This window comes from Mandrillus leucophaeus, unplaced genomic scaffold, assembly GCF_000951045.1.
Source record: "Mandrillus leucophaeus isolate KB7577 unplaced genomic scaffold, Mleu.le_1.0 Scaffold351, whole genome shotgun sequence".
NCBI classification, from domain to species: Eukaryota; Metazoa; Chordata; class Mammalia; order Primates; family Cercopithecidae; genus Mandrillus; species Mandrillus leucophaeus.
In genome coordinates, this window is record NW_012103710.1 from 337,915 (window position 1) to 346,704 (window position 8,790).

Below are 8,790 nucleotides of genomic sequence, written 5' to 3' on the forward strand. Positions count from 1 at the left end.
CTGGGAATCAAAATAATGTAAGAGGAACCCTACAAATGGATTTATTAACAATTGCTAACACTTGTTACAGACACGGTTTTAGGTACTGTTTTAAGAATTTACATGTCTTAACTCATTTATTTCTTGCAACAATTCTATGAAGTAGGTATTAATCTTATCTCCATTTTATAGATGAATCACTCATTGATATTAAAAATAGTGCAATGACTCTTGTGCATGTCTCATGGTGGTCTGTGTGAGAATTTTTTAGGGTATGTACTGAAGAGTGGAATTGGTGGATTGCAAAAGATGCGCATCTTCACCTCACTAGATAAGATCAAATTGTCCTCCAGAGCAATTGCACTATTTTACCCTCCCAACAATACACAAGATCTCTCATTGCTCCATATGGTCAGGCTTTTAAACTTTTGCCAATTTGAGGGGTTGAAATTGCATCTCATTTACTTTTGTGTTTCATTGATTACTAAATCTTTCTCATATTCCTATATGTTTATTAGCCATTTTTCCCTAGGAATTATTTTTTAGTATTTGCTCATTTTTATTGAGTTGTACTTTTTTTTTTTTTTTTTGGAGACAAGTTCTCACTCTGTCTTCCAGGCTTGAGTGCGGTGGCATGATCTCCGCTCACTGCAGCCTCTGCCTTCGACTCGAGCAATTGTCTCACATCAGCCTCCCGAGTACCGCACCACCACACCTGGCTAATATTTGTATTTTTTTGTAGAGACAGACTCTCGCTGTGTCGCCCAGGCTGGTCTCGAATTCTTGGACTCAAGTGATCTACCTGCTTCCGCCTCCCAAAGTGCTGGGATTACAAGTGTGAGCCACTGCACTCAGCCTTGTGCTGATTTAATCGATTGTACAGTTGACCCTTGAACAACATGGTTCTCAATTGTGTGAGTTCCTTTATAAACAGGTTTTAAAAAATAAATACATTGGAAACATTTTTTGAAGATTTGTGACAATTAGAAAAAACCTCATAGATTGACTGTATAGCCTAGAAATATTGAAAAATAAATTAAGAAAAAAATTAGGTATGTGATGAATACACAAAATATATGTGGATGTTAGTCTATTTTATCATATAGTAGCATAAGCTATACATATATTTATTATATAAAGTTGAAATTTATCTAAATGTATATACACACTTACAGACTGTACATGGTATCATTCACAGTCAAGAGAAATATAAACAAATGTAAAGAGGCAGTATTAAATCATAACTGCATAAAATAAATTTTAATACATATTGTACTGCTGTAATGATTTCACAGCCACCTACTGTTCCTATTGCATGAGCTTATGTTTTGTGAGTATCCACTTGAAACCTCTTCGTGTGAGCAGTTTGTCTCTCCAGTAAATTGCATATCATGGTTAAAAAGTGATTTCTTGTTGTTTGTGCGTATTTTTCACTATGTTTAGTGCAATAACGTAAACTTTCAATAACAACACCGTGGGACCCATCGAAATGCCACTAGTGATGCTCAAAGTGCTACTAAGGAGCAGAGAAAAGTGATGACATTACAAAAAAAAGTAGAATTGCTTGATATCTACCATAGATTTCGTTTGTAGTTGTGGTTGACCTCCATTTCAAGATAAACAAATCCAGCCTAAGGAGCATTGTAAAGAAAAGAAACAGAAATTCGTGAAACTACTGCTTCAGCTAGGCAAGCATGTACAAAAATCTTGCACTTTTGGTGAAATATCTTTTTATCTATTATTGAAAATACTGCTTTTGTGGGTGCAGGATTCTTATAAGAAAGGCATACCTTTAGCCTCCAATATTACTAAGAAAAAGCAAAGTCATTATATGATATCTTAAAGAAAATTGAAGGGGAAATATCTAAAGCTGGAGTATTTAATGACAGCAATGGATGGTTTGACAATTTTAGAAAGAGATTTGGCTTAAAAAATAACAAGATAGCAAAAGTAACTTCTTCTGGCCAAGAGATAGTAGACAAGTTTCCGGATACTATTAAGAAAATCGTTGAGGAGAAAAGACGTCTACTTGAACAAGTTTATAATGCAGATGAAAGTGCCCTATTCTGGAAAAGAATGCCACAAGGGACATTTATTAGGAAGAGAAGCAAGAGCCAGGATTTAAGGTAGGAACAAATAGACTAACTCTACTCTTTGATAGAAATGCAGTCAGCTTTCTAACCAAGATTGCCCTTATTTACAAAGCTGCTAATCCCTAAGTCTTGAAGGGAAAAAATAACCACCAGCTGGCAGTCTTTTTATCATACAACAAGAAGGCCTGGACAATGAGAACCCTTTTTCTGGATTGGTTTCATTGGTGCTTTGCTCCTGAAGTCAGGAAATATCTTGCTATTAAGGGACTGTCTTTTACAGCTTTTTTTTTTTTTTTGGATATTGGACAATGCTCCTGGTCACTCAGAACACCATTTCTACCCCAAAGGCATTAAAGTGCTCTCCTTGCCCCCAAACACAATATCTGTAATTTAGCCTTTGACTCAGGGCACCATAAGGACCTTTGAGGCTCATTACATACACTATTCTATGGAAAAGATTGTCAACAAGAGAAAAAGATTGTCAAGAGAGAACCTCGAGAGAGAGAACATCATGAAAGTATGGAAGGATTACCCCATTGAAGATGCCATCATTGTTATAGAAAAAGCTGTGAAAACCATCAAGTTGAAACAATAAATTGCTGCTGGAGAAAACTCTGCAGACGTTTTGCATACTTTCACTTTCACTGGATTTATAACAGAGACACTCAAAGAGATCATGACAAAAGTTGTAAATATGGCAAAAAAGGTGGGGGAGCAGTGGTTGTGGTGAAGGGTTTTAAGATATGAATCTTGGAAAAGTTCAAGAGCTAATAGACAACATACCAGAGGATTAAGAGAAAATGACTGGATAGAGATGAATGCTTTTGAACCAGTGCCAAAGAGGAAGATGTAAAAGCAGTGCCAGCAAAATAAATTGATATTAGACAATCTGGCAGAAGGGCTCCAATTATTTAAGACTGCTATCGACTTCTTTTACAACATGGACCTTTCTATGATACAGGCACTGAAACTAAAGGAAATGATGAAAGAAGGATTGGTACTGTATGAAAACATTTTTAGAAAAGTGAAAAAGCAAAAATTGAGACAGAAATTGTGATTTTTTTCATAAAGCTACACCAAGTGTTCCTACCTTTCTTGCCTGTGCTTCTGCCTTCTCCATATTTGCCATCCATGAGACAGCAAAACCAACCCCTCAGATTTCTCCTCTTCAGCCTACTCAATGCGAAGATGACAAGGATGAAGACCTGTAGGAATAATCCCCTTTCACTTAATGAAGAATAAATATATTTCTCTTCCTTATGATTCTCTAAATAACTTTTTTCTTTAGCTTACTTTATTGTAAGAATACAGTATATAATATATATAACACACAAAATATGGGTTGACTGTTTATATTATTGGTAAAGACCACCAGTCAACAACTTAACAGTTGTTAAGTTTTTATGTAGCCAAAGTTATATGTGGATTTTTGACTGCATGGGGTCAGTGGTGCCCCAAACTCCTATGTTGTTCAAAGGGCAACCATGTATGATTACGTGCTTTAGCTACTAATTTTCTGCTGATTTTATGTAGGACAAATGTCCTTTCTCAGTCCTTCTCCCTTCCTCCTTCCCTCTCCATCTCTCTCTTCCTTTTATAATGCTCTTCAATGTACCTTAGTTTTAAATTATAATATAATTTATCAATCTTTTCCTTAAAGGCTTATTCTTTCTATCCTGAAGAACTAAAATATTTTCCTATAAATAATAATCTCATCTTCATCATGTCCAAAGTTCTCATATGTACATGACTCTGATTCTGGGATCTTTTCTGATCACCCCTTCTTCCTCCTGCTCCTGCTTTTCCTCCCCCTTCACCTTCCTCTCCCTCTTCCTCTTCTTCTTCTTCCTTAAATCTTCCCAATGTGCCAATACCACATAGTCTCAATTGCTTTTACTTTATAACTAGCTAAGATATTAATAGAGCAATTATCCATTCTTTATAATTTTTCTTCAGTATGATACTTATTTACTCTAAATCTTATCATTTTCTTCTCAATATTTTACTTACTATTCTTGGATCTTTCTTCATTTTTATACATGTGATAATTGGTTTTGTTAACTTCAATGAATTGACATTCTGTGAATTTGAATGTAACTGAATGATTTAATAGATTAACCTGGAGCTATAGCTCTCTATTTATTTTGGTCTTCAATGTTTTCCAATAACATTTTATCAGTTATTCTTTATATCTTTTGCTAGATTTATCTCTGATATCTTATTATTACTATTATAAATGGAAGATTTAAGAGATTTTATTTTCTAGCTGTTTGTTACTTGCATATGGGAATGTAATTGATGTTCTGCAATGGTTTTTAGGTAGAACATGCATCCAGCAACATTGTTGAAGTCTCTGATTAATTGTAGTATTTAGCTGTCAGTTCTCTTGGGAAAGTGTCAGTTTTATTTTACTACTTCTCATATGTATTTCTATATTTTTTAGATAATATAAATATACAAAACCTATCTGTGTCTATCATCTATATTCTTATTCTTGTCTTACAGAACTAACTAGAACATGTAATACAATATTATATAGTATTGTTGATAGTGAGTATCCTTAGATTTAACCCAGGGAATATACTTCTAAAGTTTCACTAGTGTCATCTTTGCTGTAGGCAAACAGGAAATTTCCTCCTATTTTTGGATAGTTTAGATCAGGCTGTATCAATAAATGACTTTAATATTTCAATGGCTTTTAAAGAAAGGTTTATGTTTTGCTTATACTTTTTCTCCCTTATGGGTTAGCTGTGGCTCTATTCCCATCACTTAATGCCAGGAAAAAAAATGATGGAGCTGGCCTTGTCTATTACAGTACCAGCTACATGGCTGGGTAATCAGTTCATGATGACTAGTGTGATGGCTTCTAAAGTTTTTACCTGGAGTAGAGAACACATCTCTTCTGCTTACATGTCATTAACCAAAGGAAGTTCAACAGTCATACCTGATTAAACAGGCTGAGAACATATAATCCTCCCTTAGGGATGGAGCATCATAATAAGAGACTGAAAATATTTTGAACACTAATACAATTTCCAACAATGAGTAGATTCAATTTCATTAATAGCTATGTCTGTTTAAGTTTTATGTGCACATGTATGTTCACTGCAGCAGTATTCACAATAGCAAAGACATGGAATCAACCTAGGTGCCCATCACTGATAGATGGGATAAAGACAATGTGTTACATATACACTACGAAATACTATGCAGCCATAAAAAAGAAAATCATGCCCTTTGCAGGAACAAAGATGGAGCTAGAGGCCATTATCCTTAGCATACTAATGCAGGAACAGAAAACCAAATACCCCTTCTCCTCACTTATAAGTGGGAGTTAAATAATGGGAACACATGAACACATAGAGGGGAAGAGCAGACACTGGGATCTGTCAGAGGGTGGAGGATAGGAAGAGGGAGAGGATCGGGAAAAATAACTAATGGGTACTAGGCTTAATACATGGGTGATGAAATAATCTGCACAACAAACCCCCATGACATGAGTTTACCTGCATAACAAACCTGCACATGTACCCCTGAACTTAAAATAAAAGTTAAATTTAAAAAGGTTTTATAAGGCATTTTGCCCACAATTTCAAATTTAGTGACATGAAGTTGTTATTTTCTCCTCCTTTCTTTTTTTAAACCTGAAGATGAATTATCTGAATAAAGAAGTAAAATTTCTCCAAGTCTAAAAAGCCTCATTTGAATAATCAATGTCTTTGTTCACTTAGGGAAAAGCTTTTTAGCATGACAATTGTTACTTTAGAAAGATAACTTCTTGGCATTCACCTGTCTTGAGTCTGCTCATAACTATTGTGATGAATGCAGAAAAGCTAAAAAGCTAAAAACACACACTTTTTTTCTTGATGTGAAAACTTTGCCCTTGATATTTTTGATATGAGGGCATTGGGTATTGGAATATTATCTTCCAAGACCAACATTATTATAGGGGAGGACACTAGGAATCTGGAATGGTACAAGGCTATGACTGATTTAGAAAATGATATATTTTTAGAAAGAATAGGAAAGCAAAAAGGAAGACACTGAAAGATTCATTTGTTAAAGAATATATATTATCACTATAGGGTTATGTATACTAGCACAGTGATGGTAACCGGTGTGTGTGTGTGTGTGTGTTTGTGAAAAGCAAGAGTTTAAAAATTATAATAGTTATCAGAGGCTCATTTGTAGAAGGCTGGGTGCAAGTTTTCTGCTGTGTCAGGCTGAAGAGAAGTCCAATGCTTTCATGGTGTTCCTGGGCATAATGTCCTTGTTAAGAATTAAATAAAATTTCCTCGGATTTTGTGACGAAGATTAATGTTGTTCTTCTTTGCATAACCCAGAAATCTAAAGTGCTCTGTCAGAGTAGAGGACCTTGGTATGGCAAGGGAGCTTCCAACAAAAATATTTGCCTCCCAAAGACTGAGATTAGTGTTTTCCATGTTCTTCTTTCTCATCTGTTTTATTTTTTCTTTTGTGGACATAATTGGGGGCAGCTTATTTAATTATGTGTATTATATTAAACTTCTAGTAGAAACCATTTTGAACATTTGCCTTAAATGATTTACCTTAATTTTTAAAAACGAGGTTTCAAATCTTTTAAAGAAATTTTTAAAAAAATTTCAAATGTCATTATGTGAAAACTACTAAAATATTTGGAGGTCCAGTGGAAAAATCCCTGGAGTAAGAGTCATAGCACTTGAGCCCAGATTCTTAATAAGAACCTTTCTACTTATGGGACTTTGGCAAATAGTATAATCTCCTGTGTCCCACTATACACAGTGGTTAAAAATAAGTGGGTGGGACTATGTGAAATTAACTGAGCAGTTTTCATTTGGGTTTCTAAAATAATTTATATCCTTACTGTAAGCATTTCTCTTTAATGTAGGTCAATGTCTTCAAATGCAAGAACTTGGAAGTAGGTGGAAAAGAAAAAGTGTATTCCTATAATTAAAGTCAAAATAGTTTTGGAACAGCTAGCACAGTCTGTAATTCCTTAGCACATCAGTTCTTCCATTGGTTGACTTTTGCCTTTCTCTCCTGTTACCTTCTTTTCTTGTACCGAGCTAGTGTACTTGTAAATTTACGAAATAAAACTCACTGTTTCATGCCTTCAAGCCTTAACACACATAACTTTATCTGCTTTTAATGCTCATCTTTATTTTATCTGTCTTGCAAGTCCTTAGTCTTTAACAGCTCAAGTCTTCCTCATGAGCAATGTTTACTAGTTTATTTTTTTATTATTATTTACTTCTATTAATGTATAACATTTGTAGGTGCTAGTTTATTTTGTGTCATAAATGTTATCCAGTATGTACTTCTATCGTGTCCTTTATTGTGGACTTATTTATTAATTGTGGAAAAGGAGAATGCAAATAAATTCTTAGCATAACATCTAGCATGTAAGTTGCACACAATAAGTGCTGCCCATTATTATTAAGATTATTGTTCATTGGTCTTTTGAACTTCTTGAGGACAGCTATTAGCATGGGCTATTTTTACACTTCTAATAACACATAGAGGCTGGCACATGCTAGAAGATCAAAAATTTTTGTTAAATTAATTATTTGAAAGCTTTAGAAGCCAAAATTCCTTCTTTGCTTCATTAGCTCGGTTCATTCATTTTAAATTATTGGCTTTATGATTTAAGCATTTCAATTTGAAAGAAAATAATTAAGATTTATTTTTATTTCTAGATTCACAAATAAATGATTTCCACAGGGAGTGTCCAGAGAAAACATATCTGTTACTTCATTTAAAATGAACAGCATTCCCATAGAGATGATTTCTGATGCCTTTCTAAAAGAAGACAAAGTCTTTGCTTTTTGTTTTTTGCTTTCTGTTTTTTTTTAACATGATATTAGTTTTCTATTTTTGTGTAGAAATTTGCTACAAATTTAGTGACTTAAAACAACACTCATTTATTATTACACAATTATGTAAGTTAAAAATCCAGGTAGACTCAGCTGGGTACTCTGCCTAGGGTCTCAAAAGGCTGAAATTAAGAGGGTGACTAATCTGGGCTTTTTTCTGGAGGCTGTGGGAGGCAATCCACTTCCAGGCTCCTTTAGGTTGTTAACAGAATTCGTTTCCTTGTGGTTGTAGGAGTGAGGTCCCTATTCCCTTGCTAGGAGTTGGCTGGAGGTTGTTCTCAGCATTAGAGGTTACCCACATTCCTTGGCTCATGCCCGCTCTATCTTCAAATTTAGCAAAAGCACACTGAGGCCTTCTTCTGACATCCCCTTCCACCACCAGGTAGAAAAGTTATCTCCTTTTGTGATTATGTTAGGGCTTGTGTGATTAAATTAGGCCAAACCATATGATGTCCCTATCTTCAGCAACTGTGCTATGCCATTGTGTAAACACAGGAGTGATATATTATCATATTCATATATTCTGGGCATTAGAACAGGACATCTTTGAGGGACCATTTTTCTGTCTACCACAGCCTACCCTTTGGCCCCCACAAAGATTCACATCTGTTCTACATGTAAAATACATTCATCCCATTCCAGTGTCCTCAAAAGTCTCATTCCATTATAGCATCAGCTCAAAATTCAAAATATCATCATTGAAACAATCTAAATCAGCATGAATGAGGTTCCTGAGCACAATGTCATTCCATTTGTGGATCTGTAATATTAAATAAACATTTATCTGTTCCTATCACACAATTGTGGGACAAAAACAGAATAATAATTGTAAAAGTGGTTGTTCA